Below are 24,307 nucleotides of genomic sequence, written 5' to 3' on the forward strand. Positions count from 1 at the left end.
GAGTGAAGTTCATGTCTCTAAAACATGTAGGACTGCATCATTCTCACAGTTAAAAAGCAGTCAAAATAAACCAGACAATGTATTCACTGTAAAGAGGAACAAACAGAATGTGAGTGACTTTCATTCTATCACTCTTTGGGACCATTTCCAATGTTAATTTCTGCCTAAAATGTGAAACTAAGCAGAATGCAGACTTCAAGGTGTAGTATTTTATTACAGTAAGTGAAAACCTTTACATACAAATATTTTACTTGAATATTATCTTTAAATGTATGATTTTTTTAGTTGTTAACTTTTTTCAAACTAAACAATGAATCAGAAAAAAAAATGGACATTCCTGGTAACTAAATGATTATTACTGAAAATAATGTTGCAGCATCTCTTCCTCTGTACCACCAGTGCTGACTTTATTCACAGCCCTCATACCGCAAAGAGCCAAACTTTGTTCAGTGTGAAGGCAATTTCACGTCTCAGCGTTCCAAACAGGCAGTCATGGTGTTCATAAATCCAGCGAGCACCATAGCTGCAGCAGGCTAGAAGATAAAAGGCAAGAAGCCCAAAGAGATTGTGGGACATAAATGCCTGTTAGCAATTGCAGTGATTTTATCCATAACATCTTACAAATGTTAATTAAGCCATAACATGCCAGCGAAAGGAGTCGAAATAATTATTATCTGTTTCATGCAGCAGTAAAGTGGTTCTCTGAGGTCATGGATTCATTGCTGTCTCTTACGCCTTCAACATCAAGGTCCCTTTGTCTGTGTGGGTGGTGGAAAGAATGTGACGTGTGGCCACACACGAAAGCCAAAACCAAGATTCAGATCCAGACTCTACCCCTATTCATTCACTGCATATAAGTTTTTATTTATTTAAGTTTCCTGATTTTAATATCTTCATTTTTCAATAGAAATAGCTGCCTAATTCCTAAGCCACTTAAAGGGATTGAATTATAAAAGGTGGCATGCCTGTTATGTGATACATGAACCCAGCAAATATTACTTTATGTAGAAAGTGACTTAAAGACTTCCTCTTTGAATTTTTTCCGCATATTGATATGTCTGAAGATAAGATGGAAGAAAATAGGTTTTTAATCTATATTTGAAAATTTGTGGGGTCACCAAATATATCATTTTTTTCACTTCATTAATTTCTTTCGGCATATTTCTTCTATGTTTGTTCAGTAAGAACAAAAACATAACCATGAAATTGTTCACCAAGTACCGGATTTATTTGTGAGGACTATATTCATGTACAAAAAAGTAAGAAAAGACAAGTCCCAACTGCCATGTTCAAATCAATCCATCTCCATAGGGTGGCAGAATTTTATAACGGTACACAAAGATTTAGGCATATATGCTCATAATTTATTTATTTGGAAATTAAGTAACTTTGACTCTAAACCATGAGTCTCAGTGTATTGTTCAAGACTGGAGAGGATGCTGCTATCGCCATTTAAAGAGGACTTGCTCTCTCTATCACATCCTGACCCAGCAATGCTCAGCCTAGACTTATACATTAGGAACACCTGCTAAGATTTTAAAAATACTGATAACTCAGTCAAATCTCCATGCTTTGGATCTAAAAATTTTATCTGTATTTTTAAAGCAATACATATTTTAAGACTATAGTCCCAATCAGATAGACATTGGTGGTACTAAGTCATACCACACCCTCCTGCTGCTGCTCCAACTGTAAACTGTTTATATACCTTGCTTCCCTCCAAACATAATTTTAAGCAATTCTAAAGAAATATGGAAAGGTGGAATAAAACGTCAAGGACAGAGAAAGTTCAAACAAATATGCAGATCAATGTAAAATCAAAATCTTTTTCAGAGTTTCCCAGAAGCTACAGCAAAAATATTTTTGAAAGCTTTCAAACTGAACTATAAAGATAATCCTCATTAAAATCATAACACGCTGTGTGTATGTATGTGTATAAACTGAAAAGCTGATTATAAAATTAATATGGAAAGATAAAGGTTCAAAAACATCCAAGATACTCTTGAAGAACAAGTCAGGAGGACTTGCTTCTCTCGGTATCGAGATTTAAAACAGAATAGTATTGAAACAAACTACAGAGCCCTAGAAATGGGCCCATTAATTTGTGTTTGTTGGTTTACAAATGTGACATTACACAGCAGTAGGAGAAAATCTGACACACTACCAAATAATTTGTACTCCCAAAATGTAGAAATAAAAGGAAAACCTAGATGAAAAGTGAACACACAATTTGAATATAGACTTACAAAAGAGAATGCACAAATGGCCAATAAACATACAAAAAGATAACCAATATAATTAGCCATCAGGAAATGAAATTAAAACTACACGCTCATCAAAATAGCTAAACTCAAAAGGTTCAATAATATCAAGTGTTACCAAGGATGTAGAATAAAGGTCACTCCAACACACTCAGAATGGAAATCCAAAATATTATAATCACTTTGGAAAACTGTTTGCATTGTCTCGTAACACTGATGGTAAGTGTACTAAAAACCCAATCATTTCTTTCCTAAATATACCCCTACAGAGACACAGATATGTGATCCAAGAGACGTGAAGATGAATGCTTTCAGTAGCATTTCCTGAAGTACCAGAAGTTCCAAATAATCTGCATCTTTAACAACATTAGAATGGATAAAATAATTACAGTACAATCATACAAGGAAGAAACTGACAATTTCTTTTCTGAAAGGACTAGATAATAAATATTCGGTATCTGAGCCATATGTTCTCTGTCTCAAGTACTCAACTCTGTTATTTTAGCAAAAAAATTAAAGGCAACTATTAACAATTTTTAAATAAAAAATTGTGTGTCCTAACAAGACTTTGTTTACAAAAATGTGGTGAGCTGAATTTGACTCCAAGGCCATCATTTGCTGATCTCTGGAGGAATGGACTGTTTCACAGCAATAAAAACAAATTGTAGTTACAAAAACATAAGGAGCATGAGAGGAACTTTGGACACTGGCAAATCTCTTGATTCGGATTATCTTTAATGTGGTGTTTATATTTTAACAACTCAATAATTTGTGTACTTATTTTATGCACTCTTCTATATTTGTATTATATTTAACATTTAAAAAATTTACTCAAGTTCTTGTGTTAAATTTTTCCCACCGCTTCTGTTCTAAGCACAACTTTGATAAACTTTTTTTTAATTGTAAGACTTAGCTACTTTTAAAATGCATAATTGATTGAACTAATTTGCATTCCCACCAACAGTATAAAAGTGTTTCTGTTTCTCCACATCCTCTCCAGCATCTGTTGTCTCCAGATTTTTTAATGATCGCCATTCTAACTGGTGTGAGATGGTATCTCAATGTGGTTTTGATTTGCATTTCTCTAATGACCAGTGATGATGAGCAGTTTTTCATATGTTTCTTGGCCTCATATATCTCTTCTTTTGAAAAATATGTGTTCATATCTGTTGCCCACTTTAGAATGGGGTTGTTTGTTTTTTTCTTGTCAACCATTGTGGAAGACAGTGTGGCAATTCTTCAAGGACCTAGAAATAGAAATTCCATTTGATCCAGCAATCCCATTACTGGGTATATATCCAAAGGATTATAAATCATTCTGTTATAAAGACACATGTACATATATGTTCATTGCAACACTATTTACAATAGCAAAGACCTGGAACCAACCAAAGTACCCATCAACGATAGACTGGACAAGGAAAATGTGGCACACATACACCATGGAATACTATGCAGCCATAAAAAATGATGAGTTCATGTCCTTTGTAGGGACATGGATGAATCTGGAAACCATCATTCTCAGCAAACTGACACAAGAACAGAAAATCAAACACCGCATGTTCTCACTCATAGGTAAGTACTGAACAATGAGAACACATGGACACAAAGAGGGGAGCATCACATACTGGTGTCTGTTGGTGGGGACTAGAGCAGGGACAGTGTAGGGTAGGGAGGTTGGGGAGGGATTACATGGGGAGAAATGCCAGATATAGCTGACGAGCAGATGGAGGCAGCAAACCACATTGCCATGTATGTACCTATGCAACAATTCTGCATGATCTGCACATGTACCCCAGAACCTAAAGTGTAATGTAATATATATATATATATATATATATATATATATATATATATATATATATAAAATATATATATTTATGTATATTTATATACTTACATATTAATATAAATATATATTTATATATATATAAATTTAAAAAATTAAGAAAAGTAAAATAAAATGTATATCGGTAAGTGTGCTAAAGATACAAACTGACAATTCTGAGTTTCTGATCCCAAAATAGCTGGAGGTGACTGAGCATTTATCTTCTTAGTACAATGGAGGAAAAAAAGTCTTTCTATGAATATAGGAAATTACAACTAAGGCTGCAGAGAGGTTATAATAGACTTCTCACCTATGTAAAAGTGGTCAGGAAAATAGTGACCGCTGTCTGGGTTTTGCTTTATGTCAACCTAAACAACTAGGATGGCTGCACAGGAAGTGACGAGAGACAGCTTGGTATTCAGGACCTTGCCAAAGCATCCCCAGGATCAGTGAGTAAGCTCTGATAGCACTGAGGACAAAGGCTACTCTGTCCACTCTGTGCCACCTGGAAACCTGATTTTGGAATGTGTCTGGGTAAATGTAATCATTAAACCAATACACACAAAGAGAGCAGACCACAAAGAGAAAACAGTAACTGTCCTCAAAGGGAACTTGAAGACTGAAATCCCAAGTCCCCTGGATTAAGGCTAAGTAAAAGAGCAAACTAATGGAACACTCAGAAAATTAGTTTAGCTACCAAAAGAATCAGAAAGGAATAATTGCATGTTTAAAAACTCTCAAAAGTTAAAGAAATTAACAATATTTTACCAAAGGAATTTATAAACAAAAACAGATTTGCATCAAGAGAAGGAAAATTAAAGAGAATCATTTATTTGTCAAGTATTTATTGAACATTACTATGTACCAGGCCCTATTATAGGTGCTAGAAAGAAACATGAACAAAACACAGAAGTTACTACTGACTTGTAGTGAGGGAGAAAATCAAGAGTGAAGGAAAGTAAAAGAAAGAGAGAGAGGGAGAGGTGCAGGGAAAGAAAGACATTAAGAACAAACATTTTATGTAGTAATATGAGCTAGAAAAAGAAATGAGGCAAAAAATAAAAAAGAAATGAGAGATGGGTAAATCAGGTGGTAAAAAAAAAGATCTTTTTTTTTTTGCTGAATGGGAAGTAACCAGAATAAAGAAAAAAAAATTCAAATAAAAATCTGGAGTAGAAAAACATGAACATTGAAACTGAACTTTTCAAAAGCATAAAATCTACAGTATATTAATACTGTTTTAAAATATACAGTAGACCACTATACAGAAAGCTAAAAGGATGAGAAAAATGTAAGAAAAATTTTAATACATGGGAGAGAGATAAAGAGGTTTTGGTATTTGCTTCATAAGAGTTTCCAAAGTAGAAAATGAGGAAATGAAAGAAACAACATTCAAAAAAAGTTTTTTAATGAGAATTCTCTATAATTTATAAGAATCATGATTTCCCGATTCAAAAGACATTAAATATTTAGAAGGATAAATTCAAATAAATCTACAGTAAATATATAGTAATAAAAATGAAGAACATAAAAATTTAATGCTCTAAAGAAAAAAAAAGTTACTAGCAAATGGCAATTAGAGTGTCTTATTATGAAGACAAGCAGATGTTTTATCACCAATAATAAATGCCAAATGAAAATGGAATCATACAATGAATGTGCTTAGGGAAGATAACTGTCAATCTAGAATTATACATCAAGGCAAACAATCATTTAATTGCAAGGCCAAAATAAAAACTTTAGAAGTAAAACACTAAGTTGAACTTATCGACTTTTTAACTAAAAGAATTTTAGTATGAAAAAAAACAGTAAGAAACAAATTTAACCCAGAGAACAGGCTAGTAAGAAAGGTAGAGAGAATCTCTTTAAAAATAATTTTTCTAACCTAAAAAAGTTTACACATAAATACTATGCATAATGGTGATGTGACAAAGTTTCAATGAGAGCTGATATATGCTAAAGTAGAGAAGGGTATTTACTGTACAGTTTTAGATATTGTAAAACATAGGGTCAAACTCATGTCTTATAAAAAGAATAAAGTTGCATTTGAAAACATGTAATCCATTTTTGAAACATTTAATAGATTACTTTAAACCTTCTGAATTAGAGTACTGATATAGTAGGTTTGATAAAACCATATCATTTACTTTTTCCTATTTTCCAGGAATCTTCTTTTTATTTCTTTTCTGTTGTCTATTAGATTGAAAAAAAATTAAATTTTTCTCCTATATATTTTCCCCTCTATTGGTTTGTAAACTTTTTCTGGATTCACTTGGTTTAGTGTCTCTTTTAATTTCCCAAACACTTACATACTCACATAAGAAGGCTAAAAATTAAGTGACTGTTTACCATTTACTTTCTCTTAAATAAACAGGTAGCTTGACAAAAGAAAAAAAATAGCTAAAAATGCAAAATACAAAGTAAAATTTGATTTTTTTAAAAAAATAAAGAATTCAGTTCAGTAGAATTCACAGAAGCCTAGAAGTTGAACAGTACATTCTGGAGCTAGCAGATACAATGAGAAACAATGATTGATGGTGATCCAGAGTACTGAGATTTATCAGTAAAGGAGACAAGGCATCAGGCATCTCCAAGGTGGTGGGTAAGTTGGAACAGATATGAGATTTGGGTGGGGAAACAAAGCCAAACCATATCAGACACCAAAAGCATAGGCAACAAAGCTAAAAATAGATAAATTTGATAATCAAAATTTAAAAAATATATATGTGTCAAAGTACAATATACTATGAGCACACTGAAAGAGAAGCTCACTTAATGGCAAAACATATTTGTAAATCATATGTTTTATTAGGAATTAATATCCAGAAGGTAAAAATGACTTCTACAACTTAATGACAAAATTCAAACAACTCAACAGAAAAAAATAGGCAATGGGCTTAAACAGACATTTCTCCAAAGACAATTTACAAACATCCAATAAGCACATAAAAAGAAACTCAACATGAGTAATCACTTGTGAAATACAATAAAAACCGCATTAAGTTAGCACTGACACATATGAAGATGACTACTACCAACAAAGAGATAGAAGAATCATTGGTGAGAATGTAAAGTTGGAATCCTTATACATTGCTGCTGGGAGTGTAAAAAGGTACAGCCACTGTGGAAAACATAATTTTTTTCTCAATAGATTAAACATATAATTTCATATAATCCAGCAATTTCATCCCTGAGTATGTGCCCAAAATAGTTGAAAGAAGGGACTTGAACAGATTTGGATTGTTTTGAAAATTTGTACACAAATTTTCATAGCAGTATTATTCACAATAGCCAAAAGGTGGAAACAATCCAAATGTCCATTGATTGATGGATAGCTAAGCAAAATGTACTATGTTTGTATGTGTGTGTGCTTTTGTGTATGTGTTTATAAACACATTGTATATGTATATATATACAATGTCATATTATTTATCCTTAAATAAAGGACATATGCTACAACATGGACAAACCTTGAAGAAAATATGGTAAATGAAAGCCAGAAGCAAAGAAAAAATACTGTTTGATTGCACTTATATAAAGTATCTTGTTAAATTCATAGAAACGAAATAGAATGAAGGTTTTTAGGAACTGGAGGGAGTGGAGAGTGAGAAGTTATTGATTAAGAGCTACAAAGTTTCAGTATGGAAACTGGCATTGGATGATGGAGATGGTGGCATAGCAATGTGGTTTTACTTAATGTCACTCAAATGTACATTTGAAAATGGTTAAAATAATCACTTTTGTTATGTGTATTTTACCACAATAAAAAGTGACTGTTGGAATATTTTTTAATGCATGCATGTTGTTCAAGAAAATGTTAGTTATATGAGAACACATACATGATGAAAGGAAATAATAAAATCTTATTTACTTTGTGTATAAAGTACAAATCAATTAGATGATTAACAAAATAGGATTTTTCCCTACTAGACAAACAGCTTCACTTTGTTTCACAGATTACCTGGGAATTGGGTTAGAACATGAATTATGAGTTCTGACAAATAGAAAGTGTGGATGTGCCATGGGCTACACTCCAGCTTTTGCCTATAAGATCCAAGCAATCACATTCTCCTTCCTCTTACCTAGTTTTGGCTGGATACTCATGCCCAGGATGACCCTGTAAGCCAGATGCTGAAGACATCAGAGTTAGTTCCATCCTGGGCACTTGCAACCATCTGGAAGACAGACCAAGACTTTTCTTAGCCTATGACTCTAGGAATTAAGTTAGAAAACGAATGTTGAGAGTATATGGGCTACTTACAGGACTAAAAATAGATGACAAAAGGGCAAGAATCAACTAACTCGGAAGCAAAAGTGAAAATGATTAGAAAAGATTTTTCTAGACCTAAGTGATAAAAAAAAAAAGGCCTTTGGCTTATTAAGGTTCAAAGATTCAGCCCTACAGAAAAGATCTGATTATTGTTAGATCTTCTCCTTCAAAATTTGATGGCCTAAAGGTAGTTGACATTAAATTGAAAGGCACGTAAGTAAATATATAAATTACAATTTTGTCTAAAAAATATTTTCATGTGGTTACCAAAACATGGAAGCAACTAGATTAAACATCTAGTAATGTTTTGTTTCATATTTTCATCCAAGTTTTAGTTTTTGGCTTTTGAAGTAATAATGTCTACATTTTATTGTTTATTTGAATACATCAGTAAATTTGTCAAAAATGCAGTTTCTTTGCCCTAACTATGAGGAATTTTAATTCACTAAGTCTGAAATGTATCTCAAGATTCTACTTTGTTTTGGTATTTTCACATTTGAAATAGGTATGTATTAAATGTCGTGTTATCTTTGGTCACTTTGGTTGAGGTTATCTTTGATCACTTTAATTAAAATTGGGTCTGCCAGATTACTGTATATGCACTGTTTCCTCTTTGAAATTACAAAGGAGCTTATGAATTAAAGAGTAATTAAAGGCTGGGCATGTCAAATTATCTAATAGCTCTTGGAATTCACCAATTTTTATCATTCCCAAAAAGCCTAGGAAATGAAGACTTTTGTGTGACTTAAGTGCTATTAATGCTAAATTGCAACCCGTGGGATCTCTGCAACTGGGGCTTCTCTCTGCTGTGGGCCTTCTCAAGATTGGACTATATCATTATTGACTTAAAAGATTGTTTTTATACTATTTCAGTTCTGCTAAGAACCGGTGGAAAATTTGTGCTTACATTACCAGCTATTAATAATGAAGGACCAGCTTGTCGATTTCATTATAAAGTGCTGCCTCAAGAAATTCTGAACAGTCCTACTACGTGTCAGTATTGTGTAGATCAGGCTTTACTCCCCAGTAGACAATAATTTCCCAATTGTAAGATTGTTGATTTTATGGATGATATTTTACTGGCAGCCCCAGCAGAGTCAGTACTTTAAAAATCTATATAAATCTATCTTAAATACACACTTAAGAGGTTTACTCCTAGCATCTGAATAAGTACAAATGCACTCTCCTGGATATGTTTTTGATGTATACTTACAATATGCTCAGAACACCAAAAAGGGGGAGTGTGAGTCAAGTTCCTGCAATACTATTAGCAAAAACCATATTTACCCTTAATTTTCTAAATTTAGAGGACAAGTTTTAACCAGCTGCAGAAAAGCACTTTGCTAAAACCTCTCAAGACAGAAACAGAAAGATTGGAGAGAGAAATAGAAGGAAAGAATGAGTAAGAGAGAGACAAGAAGAGACAGAGATCAGTGATAGACACAGGAATTGAGACTAAGAAAAGAGATAATGTAAAAAGAAGAGCGGGGGAAAGAGAGAAAGAAAAAGGCAGGAAGGCAGAGAAGAGGTAAAGAGAGAAAGATACGGAGAAAAAGAAAGCTAAGGCGTGTTGAAGAATGTGAAAGTCATGAAAAATGTTATAGGAAGGAATTTATGCAAGAAATGTATGATCTTGTTTTGAAGGTCTAAGCAAGTTATAAAATGTTAATTATAAAATAAATACTGTGTGTAAACATATGCATAAAGTTAAAGAAGTATCGTTCAATTTCTCTGTAAATTAGGCTTTAAAATAAAGCACCAGAGGTTTTTCTTCAAGCACTAACATGATCTTTAACAAAGATTATAAAAGGTCTCCTAGCACAGGCACCACCCCTAGAACTTCCAGCACCATCCTGGAGATGATGTCCTCACCAAAGGATGAGAAGAAAAAAACTTGAGCCAGCCTAGGAAAGATTCTGCAGAATCCACAACCCCAGATAATGCAGCTTCCTTGTACCACATATGCCCCGGACATCACCTGGGGCATGCTAGAAAGAACAACTCAGGAGGCTGAATGAATCCTACTTTGGACACAGACACCATTTACTCCAGACAATCTGTTTCTTTCTATGCTTTCTGCCGTACATTGCAATTCCCACAGGGTATTAATCCTTTTTATCCTCTCACTTTGTCTGCAACCTATACCTACTACTCTCTATTGGGCTCATATCTTAGATCTGCCTTTCTTTCACCCTGTCACCTGGGCAGACACCTCCTTCCCAGCCTATAATAACATGACTGCTTGGCTAGGAGGGATAGATTTACCGCCAGCGGAGTCCCTCAATAATGGCACACATTGGACTAGATAAAACTATGTATCACTCCACCATCCTCTAACTGTGTGTAAGTTCTAATGGTTCTAACCCTTACTGTGTACCTACCCAAAAACAAGTATGGCTACATCATGGCAAAGGAAATGTGTTAACGTTCTTAGCTGTAGGTAGTCTCAAACCAGGCACTGCAATTAGTGTCACTTTCCCAAACATTCCCTCCTGTGCTAACGAAGAAAGCAGGAAAAGTAATGGATTCCACTTTAGCTTGGAGGTATATCATGTGAAACAAGCCTGTAGCCTTCAGTTAGGCAATTATAACCCCCTGGACTGGAGCCCCCATGGTTAATTGCAGGGCAGCCTTTCTAATGATTTCATCCATAATAGCATCAATCACAGTTTCATAGCCACATTTCATTTCCCTATGATTTGGGCCAATGCGGGTATGGGACATCCCAAACCCTGAGTGAGGTCCATGTCACCCCAAGTCACCTTATAGTGTTGAGACATCTAAGCATCTTCCTTAACACCTAGAATGGGACATATCATAATTCCAGTCACAACTATACTATAACCTTTATTCATAATCACACTGATTAGTGCCGATTTGCACTACCCACCCATATGTTTCTCTTATGGGAACTAACATTTCGATTATACCCCAAAACTTCGTTTGTGACCTGGGTGCAGGGACAGGCTTGGTTTGCCTCATGTATCACAATATATCAAATTTAAAAATTACTAGTGTCATGGTATTAAGAAGGCAATCTGAGGCATTCTTACCAGTCATTTTGACATGCAATTGGCAAGGTTTCTCTGTTCTTGCCACCTGAGAACATGCCCTGTCCCAAGTCAGACATAGAAGATTCATAGTTACACTAATGGCCTTTATAGTCTCAGCCATAATCATCCTGCAAACTGCTACCATTGCTGTGGCATCTATTACTGAGTCAGTATAAACAGCTGCCTTTGTAGATAATCTGGACAAAAAATGTGTCTAATGAACTTCTCTTACAGCAAGGTATAGAATGTTGCTAATAGTACATATATATATATATATATATATATATATATATATATATATATATATTTTAATGTTATTTGTTAACTCTAGAATGCAAAGCCAGAATAAAAGCAATGACCACCTCACCTGACAGACTTGTTGCTACATCTCTTCAGTCATCAGGATCCAACGTTAAAAAAAAGAGGTGGGGGGGTAGGGGGGAGAGATGCAGGGTTTCAATCAGGCTGGTGGGAGAAATTTTAGTTACAGAGAATTTACACAAAATCCTTTGGAAGATCTGAGGGTTTTTATTATATTACTTGGCTGAAGGCAGCTTTGTCCCCTTAGTTAAATAAATTAGAGTAGAAACTAAGAAATGTGGGGAGTTTATATAAATAACTTGTTTACTCATATTGTCCTAAGACTAACCTTTGTTATTCTGTGGATGCTTAACCAACTCGTGGGTCAATGGAAGTTTGTTACCCACAAATAGTGTTTGCTTTAGACCTCGGAACCTTTAATCTTTACCCTCTAGTGATGTTGACTCAAAGCTTTTGTCATTTTGATCATTTCATCATTTTGTTAGAGTAATTAATTTTTCTTAAGGTGTATATCCAGTAATGAGATTGCTCAACCAAATAGTAGTTCTCTTTTTAAGTTCTTTGAGAAACCTCCAAATTGCTTTCACAGTGACTGAACTAATTTACACTCTCACCAACATTGTATAAGCATTCTCTTTACTCCACAGTGTCTTCAGCATCTGTTATTTTTTGACTTTTTATTAATGGTCATTCTGGCAGTTGTTAGATGGTGTATCATTGTGGCTTTGATTTGCATTTCTCTGACGATTTGTGATGTTGAGCATTTTGCCCATATTTCAGTTTTCTTTAAGTCTCTTTTTCTTCTTTAATGCAAATGAACATTACTGTCACTCTCACTCAAATGTGCATGCACACAGGCATGCATGCACACACACATCTACTTATGGCCATACTTATCAATCTTTTCATTTGGTTATTATATTAGTCCACTTTTACACTTATAAACAATTATCCAAGACTAGGTAATTTATAAAGAAGAAGAGATTTAATAAACTCACAGTTCTATGTGGCTGAGAAGGCCTCACAAACAGATGGAAGAGGAAAGGCATGTCTCACATGGTGGCAGGCAAGAGAGAATGAGAACCAAGTGAAAGAGGCTTCCCATTATAAAACCATCAGATACACTGAGATATACTCACTATCACAAGAACAGTATGGGGAAACTGCCCCCATTATTCAATTATCACCCACCAGGTCCCTTTCACTTCATGTGGAAATTATGGGAGCTACTATTCAAGATGAGATTTGAGCAGGGAGAGAGCCTAACCATATAATTCCAACCCTATTCTTTCCCAAATCTCATGTCTTTGCATTTCAAAAACAATCATGCCTTCCCAACAGTCCCATAAAAGACTTAACTCATTTCAACATTAACTCAAAAGTCCAAAGTCTCATCCAAGACAAGGCAAGTCCCTTTTGCCTATGAGACTATAAAATCAAAAGCAAGCTAGTTACTTCCTAAATACAATAGGGGTACAGGCATTGGGTAAATATACCCATTCCAAGTGGAAAAAAAAATGACTAAAACAAAGGGGTTAATGTTCTCATGCAAGTTCAAAATCCAGCGGGGTAGTCATATCTCCTTTGACTCCAGGTCTCACATCCAGGTCACACTGATGTAAGAGATAAGTCCCCATGGACTTGGGTGGCCCTGCCCCTGTGGTTTATAGGGTACAGCCTCCTCCCTCCCAGCTGCTTTCACAGGCTGGTATTGAGTGTCTGCAGCTTTTCCAGGTACACAGTGTAACCTGTAAGTAGATCTACCATTTTGGTGTCTGGAGGACAGTGACCCTCTTCTCACAGCTCCACTAGGTAGCACCTCCATGAAGACTCTGTGTGGGGCTTTAACCCCACGTTTTCCTTTCATATTGGCCTAGCAGAGGTTCTCCATGAGGGTCCCACTCCTGAAGAAAACTTCTGCCTGGACACCCAGCTGTTTCCATACATCCTCTAAACCTAGGTGAAGGTTCCCAGACCTCACTTTTTGACTTGTATACACCTGCAGGTTTAGCACCATTGGAAGCTGCCAAGTCTTTGAAGGCACAGCCTGAGCTGGACCCTGGCCCATTTTAGCCATGAGTAGAGTGGCTAGTTTGCAGAGTACTAAGTCCCTAGGCCAGGTGTCCCCAAACTACTGCCCACAGGCCACATGTGGCCCCCTGAGGCCATTTACTGGCCCCCCGCTGCACTTCAGGAAGGGACGCCTCTTTCATTGGTGGTCAGTGAGAGGAGCACAGTATGTGGCAGCCCTCCAACAGTCTGAGGGACAGTGAACTGGTCCCCTGTGTAAAAAGTTTGGGGACGCCTGCCCTAGGCTGTATACACTGTAGACCCTACCGATGAAACAATATTTTCTTCCTAGGCCTCCAGGCTGTGATGGGAGGGGCAAAGGTCTGTGACGTGCCCTGGAAACACTTTTCCCATTGTCTGACAATTAACATTTGGCTCCTTGTTACCTATGTAAATTTCTGCAACCAGTTCGAATTTCTCCTCAGAAATTTTGGTTTCTTTTCTATCAAATCTGTAGGCTGCAAAATTTTTGAATTTTTATGTTGTGTTTCCCTTTTAAAATTAATTGCTTTTAAAAGCATCCAAGTCACCTCTTTAATTCTTTGCTGCTTAAACATTTCTTCCATTAGATACCCTAAATCATCTCTCTCAAGTTCAAAGTTTCACAAATCTCTATGGCAGGGGAAAAATGCTGTCAGTTTCTTTGCTAAAACATAGCAAGAGTCACCTTTACTCCAATTCCCAACAAGTTTCTCATTTCCATCCAAGACCACCTCGGCCTGGATTTTATTGTCCATATTGTTATCAGCATTTTGGTCAAAGTCATTCAACAAATTTCTAGAAAGTTCCAAACTTTCTCATATATTTCCTTCTTTTTCTGAGCCCCTCAAACTGTTCTAACCTCTACTTGTTATACAGTTCCAATGTTGCTTCCACATTTTCAGGTATCTTTAGAGTAGCATCCCACTAGTGGTACCAATTTACTCTATTAGTCTGTTTTCACACTGCTGATAAAGACTTACCCAAGACTGGGTGATTTATACAGAAGATGAGGTTTGATGGACTCAGAGTTCCATGTGGCTAAGGAGGCCTCACAATCATGTGGAAGGTGAAAGGCACATGTTTTTATGTTGACAGGCAACGGAGAATGAGAACCAAATGAAAGGGGTTTTCCATTATAAAACCATCGGTTCTCATGAGACTTATTCACTACCACAAGAGCATTATGGAGAAACCATCCTCATGATTCAATTATCTCCCAGTGAGTCCCTCCCATAACATGTAGAAATTATGGGAGGTACAATTTAAGATGAGTTTTGGGTGGGGACACAGCTAAACCATATCAACTATGAATGAATCTTGAATCATAGTTAGAAAATTTTATGCCCAGGTTATAAAGAAAATTACTTATTTTTGCAGATACAGGCATGGTTTAATTTTATTTTTAAGTTCCCCAATATGTTTATTCTTGCATATGATAGAGATCTAATTTTCATCTTTTCAAAAAAAAATACTATCAAGTTGTACCAGTACAATTTTTTAGTAAGTACAAATTTGCAACAGTGTTTTGAGATGCCAACTCTTACCATAAACCAGTATGTATATAAGATTTTTTTAATCCTGTTCTACTAGTCTATTCAGTCATGGCCCAGTGCTGTACTAATTTAATTAGCAGAGATTTGTAGTAGGTTTTCTGGAAGCTTTATAGGATGTTTGATAGGCTAGTTCTTGCTTGTAGCTTTCTTTTCCAGTGTTCTCCTATCTTTTGCCATGTATGCTTTTCATATGAATCTTAGTATCAACTTGTTTAGCTTCATTTAAAAAGTTGGAGTATTTATTGTGATTTAACTCTTTATTTTATTTACCCTAAGAGGACTGGCATCTTTATGATATTGAGTCATATTGTCCAATAAGTTTTTATGAGTTCATGTTTACTTGTCTTTCAGGAGTGTTTTGAAGGTTTTGTACATAGGTGATAGGAATTTTTAAATTAAGCTTATTCCTAAGTGCCTTTTTCTTGCTATTATTGAAAATGCAGTTTAATCCAATGTTATGTCTTCCGACTAGTTATTCTTTGGATATGTAAAAGTTATTGATTTCTGTGTATAAATTTTATATTCTCCTACCTTACTAAAAGCCTTCATTTTTAAAGTTACTTTTATTACTGATTCTCCAGGTTCTTTCAGTTATATCATAATATCATCTACAAATTAAGATGGTATTACTTCGAGTTATGTTTTCAGTTCTTTAATCCCATTTTATTTTTTCTATCTTATTACATTGTCTAATTTCTCTTTAAAACTAGCATGCAAATCTTACTTCAGTTGCTAAGACTCAATTTTATATAATGTAATGTAATCATGGGAATGACTGTTTCAGCACATGTGCTCTGTAACACAACCTATTCAAGGTATTAAAAACTCCAATGATGGGGATGACAATCCTATCACATATGCACAGGTCTCATTCACTCGCAAAGAGAGGCTAACTGTGAAGGCATGTACACCAATGTAGGGAAAACCTGAGAGTCTTTCTAAAATTCCACAGTCTACTCTCTGATCCGCTCCACATCCTTCCCAAATGCAAAACACATTTAATACATTTATCTCCTCCCAAGATTTCTAAAATTCTCTTCTCATTACAGCAGCAGCCCAAAGTGAAAACAAAAATCTGATTATCTAAATTTGAATTTAATCATCACACAAATTTAAAGTCCAAAATCACATGTAATATTAAATCTAATTCAGAACCAATTATGGATGAGGCTGCAGGACTGGACATTTTGTTTATTATTTTTAGTTGATTTATAGGACTTATTTGTATTTTACTTTTATACAAAAGTATAGCTTAGATATCTCTTCCCACTTTCTGACTTATCTTTTTGCTTTTCTAATGCAGTGTTTTGATAATTTGGGATTTTTTACATTATAATATATTCAAATATAACAATATCTTCATTTGTGATTAATATTTTTATGTTTAAGAAATGTTGCCCAACCATGAATTCACCACAATGTTCTTTATATTTACATCAAATCTTTAGCTTTCACTTCTATCCACTTTCTGTATAATATAACATAGACATTCATTTTCTTTTTACTTCTTGTCTTGGTCCTTGCTCTATTTATTAGACACCAAGCCTATTTTCCAGTCATCTGCAAAGCTGCCTCTTTATTAAACTTTTATATACCCACGAGTCTTGATCCAGAATCACTATAATTACTTAATTTTCCTATATCTTCACCAGTATTTTAATGATTTTATAATAATCTGTTTTTGTGTGTATGTGTGTATCCCTTCCCTACCTTACTCTGCTTCAGAAATGTGTGGCCCTTCTGCAAAGTTACATTGAAACTGTCTATGGCCAAATGTTTAAGGCATTGGATTTTAAAGTGTGTTCCTAGGACAAGCAAACTCAATATTGTCTGGCAATTTTTTAGGGAATACAAATTCTCAAGCCTGACCATAGATCCAATAAGTTGAAAACTGAGGTTAACTCAGAAATCTGGATTTACCATACCCTACAGGTGATTCTGATGAATGCTCAAGTTTGAGCACCAAGAGCTTATGCTAATCAACCCCAATTACCCGTTAAGTTTTATACCATAGACTCCTGATTATGTAAGGTGATTCACTGACTATGATTGCTGAGCTGGGAGAATACAGCTGGAGCCAATTTATACTTCAGTTGTATGCTGGCTACTGATCAAGGCAGGAGAGGAACAGGTACTTTCCTAATCATGAAATACTTGAGGTGCATTTCCTATTTCTCATAGCTCACAAATTAGGAGTTCTCTGGGGAATCTAAAGTCCAAAGGGCATTGTCCCATAGTATAGTGAGCACAGATGGAACCGTGCACCATTTTATCTTTGTATTTTTCCCTAAAATCACTGTTCAGCATGTCCAGCTCAGTTAGTTGTCTTTGTTTACAATATAATTCCTTAATTCTTATTGCTGTTTTTATATATTTCCTTTACTTAAATTATCTTTTTCTTGTTTATATATAAAAATTTGTTTTTATTAGCCTTCTTGCTAATTTCATTAATTCTAATAACTTGCGTATAAAGTCTTCTAGTTTTTTATGTAGTCAATTATATTATTGGTGTGTAATAAAAAATTTATTTTCCCTTCAATTTCTTATATGTTTCAATTACCTTTTCTTCTTTTACTGCACAGGACAAGGCATTGAAGATAAATACCTCTAACATGTTCCACTAAAAATAATAATTGCTGTAAGTTTGGGATGAATACACTTAACAAGGTTAAAAAAAAGTTCTTTCATATTTCTGATTTACTGAGGAGATATGAATAATCTTAAACTTTTCAGATGATTTCCTGCATCTTAAATATTTTCTACATGAATTTGTAATTGTGGTAAATAATTTTCTTCTAATGTGAATCCATCCTTAAAATCTCGACATAAAGTCTAATTTCTCATCATGTATTGTTTACAAACACAGAAAGATTTGTTTTGATAACTTTTTAGAGTTTTTCTAAGTTCATGAGGGATATTGTCTCATGTTTTCTTTTCTTTCCGTATATTTTTCTCTTATAATTTTATGTTATCTATGTAGAATGAGTTGGAGAATGTTTCTTATTTTCTTAATATCTAAATAATTTTTGTGTGATAAAAATTGTTCCCGAAGCTTTGGTAGGACTCACATTTTAAATCATAAGAGCTTACTGTTTAATTTGTGTGAAGAGTTTAGTGATTTATTTTGTATTTAATCATTTTGATAGTCTTTGACTTATGAACTCATTTAGTGACACTCTTTTTAATATCTTAAACTCAAACTATTTTCTGCATGGATATTCATATTCTGCTATTGATAATTTTAATACCTGGTGGGCCCAAGACCTAAATATGGTCTGTTACATCTGCTAACTCTTAGTCCTAACTCTTAGCTTTCTTATTTACTTGCTAAAAATTGTTCGTGAATGTATATATGTTTGATCTTAATCTGCATAACCTTTGGGGCCTTTAAAAATGTTTGCAGACACCCAGAAAGGAAATTCATATGTTTATGTCAGAATTTGAATTTGTTGGGAAAATAAGCACTAGTTAGTCCCTTTAAGAATCCTGGTAAAAATGCTCAGTGAAAGCTTTGCACCTCAATTTGCTGATCTCTGGAATGGTGTCATTATTTGCCCTAAAGACAACCTCAGCTTTAGATTTCATGATCACCCTTTCCCACTTAGGTTTCAGTTCAAGATTTTTTTTTTAACATAGTAATTAGCAAAATCTCTTCCTGAGATCCAGAAATGTTTCTTAAAAGTATGTTTTATCAAAGTTCCTGTTGTTTACTTAACAGGTAAGCTCTTCAAAGTACCCAGGGAGGCAAACCAATGGAAACAAAAGGTTTCTTCTAAAAAAAAATTTTAACTTCAAAAAGAGCTGTGAATATAGACTTTAACCTCCAAAGGACATTTATACTAATTGGACCTCATAATGTAGTAGTATCCAACTATATTTATTTATAAATTATTCAAATAATTTTAATTAAAAGATATTTATTTATTTGAATAATGCTATTTTTATAAGACATACATGTGTATAAAATATTTATTTTTCTAATCACAAGGTATTCTCAAATTTGTGTTTCTAAGTTCGACCTCTCCAGAGAGAATGACATTAATACATCAATGGGATAATAAACATTTTCATTTGAGTGTCTAATAAACAATTCAATTTTAATTTATTCAAGCAAAAATATCAGGTTGCCCTGCTTCACATATATGTCTCGTTATTTGTCAACTCAGTTGACGTCAAAAAGATTCACCTAGATTCCACAGAGGAAACCTTCAGGTTTGTCCCTAATGATTTTTTATAACTCCTTATAGGTTAATCATTCATTTTTTAGGCAAATTCCTTTAACTCATTTTCTAAATATATTTTCAACTTTTCAATAACTCTCTATTTCTGGGGCTCAAACATAGTTTTAGCCACCAACATCTCTAATCTAGAACGTAGAAATTACTTATAAATGAATTTGACTTCTTGGCTAAATACTGAGGGAAGCCATGCGATTGTTTCTGAAAAGTAGACTTGAAGATTTGAAGTCTTATTTGCTTTTTATTTATCTGCTGTATTAGTTTCTTTTCACACTCTTATGAAAGAATACCCAACATTGGGTAACGTTTAAAGGAAAGAGATTTAATTGACTCACAGTTTCGAATTGCTTGGGAGGCCTCAGGAAACTTACAGTAATGGCAAAAGGCAAAGAGGAAGCAGGCACCTTCTTCACAGGGCAGCAGAATGGAGTGAGTGCAAGCACAGGAAATGCCAGATGCTTATAAAAACCATTAGATCTCACGAGACTTGCTCATTATCATGAGAACAGCATGGGGAAACAGCCCCTGTGATTCAATTACCTCCACCCACCTGGTCCTGTTCTTGACATAAGGGGATTATTATGGGGATTACAATTCAAGGTGAGATTTGGGTGGAGACACAGAGTCAAATTATATCATCTTGACATCTTGGAATCCAATAGTGGCAAATGAGTTTCTGCACTTTGACAGAAGTATATGTCACATTGCTTTGAAATAATAAAAAGTGTGGGGTAAATTTTCCAGGATAAGACTGAAGTGATTTGCTATTGATACAGAAGAGTCTGAAATTGAAGCAACATGAAAAAAGGGAATGAATTGTTTTTAGCTATTCCTTGGAGAATTTGGCTGCAATTCCATAGTTTGCCTTGCCTAGAATCCAAACTTACACATAGTCTACCACGATTCAAGTGTGGAGAAGAACTTTAAGCATAGGATGGAAGAATGTACCCAGTAGAGACTCAATAAATGTCGAAAGGTGATAAATGATATTAAAATGTTGTAGATCATCTGGACACGGTGGCTCATGCTTGTAATCCCAGTATTTTGGGAGGCCAAGGCATGTGGATGATGAGATCAAGAGATCAAGACCAACCTGGCCAACATGGTGAAAACTAGTCTCTACTAAAAATACAAAAATTAGCTGGGCATGGTGGTGTGCACCTGTAGTCCCAGCTACTCAGAGGCTGAGGCAGGAGAATAACTTGAAACTTGAAACCAGGAGGCAGAGGTTGCAGTGAGCTGTGATCATTCCACTGGTGATCTGCCTGGTGACAGAGTGAGACTCCATCTTAAAAAAAAAAAAATTGTTGAATATCAAAGATGTCATTTAGAATAAATTGAAAATAAATTCTGGAGGAAAATAAAACATTTTTGTCTCTCTTGTGTATGCTTTATGATGACAGAATGATAATATTATTGAATGATAATATTATTGGAGGCCAAATGACAGAGAACATACAGGCTAGCACCATGGATTAGGGAAAGGGTATTAATTGTGTATCCATGAGACCCTCATTCAATATTTTTTTTTACTTTTTGTGGGAACACATAAATATATACAACACAAGATGTATATATTTATGGGTTACATGAGCTATTTTGATACGGTCATGCATTGTGTAATAATCACACCAGGGTAAATGGGGTATCTATCATCCCAAGCATTTATTCTTTGTGTTACAAACAATCCAATTACACACTTTTGGTTATTTTTAAAAGTTTAATTAAATTATTTTTTACTGAGGTCACCCTATTGTGCTAGTAAATATTAGGTCCTACTTCTTTCTAACTAGTTTTTTACACTGATTAACCATTCCCACTTCATCCCAACTTCCCTTCCTCAGTACACTTCCCAGCCTCTGGTAACCATCCTTCTACTCTGTATCCCTATGAGTACAATTGTTTTAATTCTTAGCTTCCACAAATAAGTGACAACATGCAGTTTGTCTTTCTGTGCCTGGCTTATTACATTAACATAATGATCTCCAGTTTCATTCATGTTGTTGCAAATGACAGAATCTCACTCATTTTTATGGGTGAATGGTACTCCACTGTGTGTATGTCTCACATTTTCTTTATTAATTCATCTGTTGATGATCACATAGGTTGTTTTCAAATCTTTGCTATTGTGAATAGGGCTGCAATAAACATGGGAGTACAGATGTCTTTTTGATACACTGATTTTTTTTAAGGTATGTACCCAGGAGTCAGATTGCTGCACTGTGTTGTAGCTCTATTTTTAGGTTTTTTTTTTTTTTTTTTTTTTTTTTTTTTTTTTTTTTGAGGAAACTGTTCTCCTTAGTAGTTGTACTAATTTGCATTCCAACCAACAGTTCATGAGTGTTCCCTTTTCTCCACATCCCTGCCAGTATTTGTTATTGCCTGTCTTTTGGATGAAAGCCATTTTAACTGGGGAGAAATCTCATTGTAACTTTGATTTGCATTTCTCTGGTGATCAATGATGTTGAGTGCCTTTTCATATACTGATTTGCCATTTGTATGTTTTCTTTTGAGAAATGTCTTTTCAGATCTTTTGCTCATTTAAAAATCCGATTATTAGATTTTGTCCTGTATAGTCATTGAGCCCCATATATATTCTAATTATGAATCCCTTATCAGTTGGGTAGTTAGCAAATATTATCTCCCATTCTGTGTGTTGTCTCTTCACTTTTTTTATTTCCTCTTTTGCTGTGCAGAAGCTTTATAACTTGATCCCCTTTGTCCATTTTTGCTTTGATTGTCTGTGCTTGCAGGATATCACTCACAAAATCTTTGCCCACTTCAGTATCCTAGGAATATAATCCAATGTTTTCCTGTTGTGGTTTTATAGTTTAAAGTCTTAAGTTTAAGCCTTTAATCCATTTTTGTTTCATTTTTGTATATGGAGAGATATAGGGGTCCAGTTTTATTCTTTCACATATAAATATCCAATTCTCCCAGTACCATTTATTGAAACGACTGTCTTTTTCCAATGTATGTTATTGATACTTCTGTCAAAATCAAGTTCACTGTAGATGAATGCATTTATTCTGGGTTCTCTTTTCTGTTTTCTTGGTGTATGTGTCTGTTTTTATGAAGGTATCATGCTGTTTTGGCTACTAAGGCTCTGTAGGATAATTTGAGTCAGGTAATGTGATTCCTCCAGTTTTATTCTTGTTGCTCAGGAAAGCTTTGACTATTCTGGGTCTTTTGTGGTTCCATATACATTTTAGAATTGTCTTTTTCTATTTCTGTGAAAAATGTCATTGGTATTTTGATAGGAATTATATTGAATCTGTAGATTACTTTGGGTAGTATGAACATTTTGACAGTATTGATTCTTCCCATCCATGAACATAGAATATCTTTCCATCTTTTTCTTCTCTTTTTGTCCCTCTGCTTATTACCTTTTTATTGCTACTCTTTATATCTCATTGCACTGTCTATCTCTTGAAAGATTATTATTCTTGACTGGTTCATCTTTTAGTCTTTTTAAGAAAATTTAGTTTGCACACCATAGTTACACTGTTGTAACCTCCTGTTTTTCTTTGCCCTTACTATTGGTTTTTTCATATGTTCAGAGGGTTTTTATTGCTCAATAATGTCCTTTTCTTTCTTATTAAAGTATTCCCTTTAGCATTTCTTTCAGAACATGTCTAGTGTTGATGAAATACCTCAGCTTTTGTTTGTCTGGGAAAGTCTTTATTTCTCCTTTATGATTGAAATTTTTTTTTTACCAGATATACTATTCTAAGGTAAAAGTTGTTGTTGCTGTTGTTTGCCTTCAGCACTTTTAATATCTCATGTCACTCTCTTCTGGCCTGTAAACTTTTCACTGAAAAGTCTGTTGCCAGATGTATTGGTGCGCCATTTTATGCTTTGTTTCTTTTCTCTTGATGCTTTTAGGATTGTTTATTTACCCTTGATCTTTGGGAGTTTGATTATTAAATGGCTTGCGGTAGTCTTCTTTGGAATAAGTCTGGTATTCTATAACCTTATAATAGTTAGATATCTATATCTTTAGGTTGGGAAGTTGTCTGATATTCTCTTTTTGAATAAATTTTCTATTCCTATCCCTTTGTCTACCTCCTCTATAAGGCCAATAACTGTTATATTTGCCCCTTTGAGGGTATTTTCTAGATCTTGTAGTCATGCCTCATTCTTTCTCATTCTTTTTTCTTTTGTCTCCTCTGACTGTGTATTTTTAAATTACCTGCTTCAAGCTCACAATTTTCCTTCTTGTTCCTTTCCCTTTCTTTCTTTCCTTTTCTTTCTTTTTCTTTCTTTCTTTCTTTTTTTCTTCCTTTCTTTCTTTCTTTCTTTTTCTTTCTTTTTTTTCCTTCCTTCCTTCCTTTTCTTTTTTTTTTTTTGATTAGTTCTGCTGATAAGAGATTCCGATGCATTCTTTGGTATACCAACTGCATTTTTTTCAACTCCAGAAATTTCTGCTTAATTGTTCTTAATTATTTTAATCTCTTTGCTAAGTATAGCTGATAGGATTCTGATTTTTTTTCACTGTGTTCTCCTCAAGTTTTTTGCATTTCTCAACACAACTATTTTGAATTCTCTGTCTGAATTATCTGTCTTTCTCCATTATTGACTGCTGATGCCTTATTTAGTTCATTTGGTAAGGTCATGTTTTCCTAGATGGTCTTTATGCTTATGGATGTTTATTGGTGTCTCAACATCGAAGAGTTAGGTATTGTATTCTTCAATGTGTGGGCATCATCGTATCTGTTCTTCTTGGGAAGG

Source organism: Saimiri boliviensis, chromosome 5 (assembly GCF_048565385.1).
Source record: "Saimiri boliviensis isolate mSaiBol1 chromosome 5, mSaiBol1.pri, whole genome shotgun sequence".
Lineage (NCBI taxonomy): Eukaryota > Metazoa > Chordata > Mammalia > Primates > Cebidae > Saimiri > Saimiri boliviensis.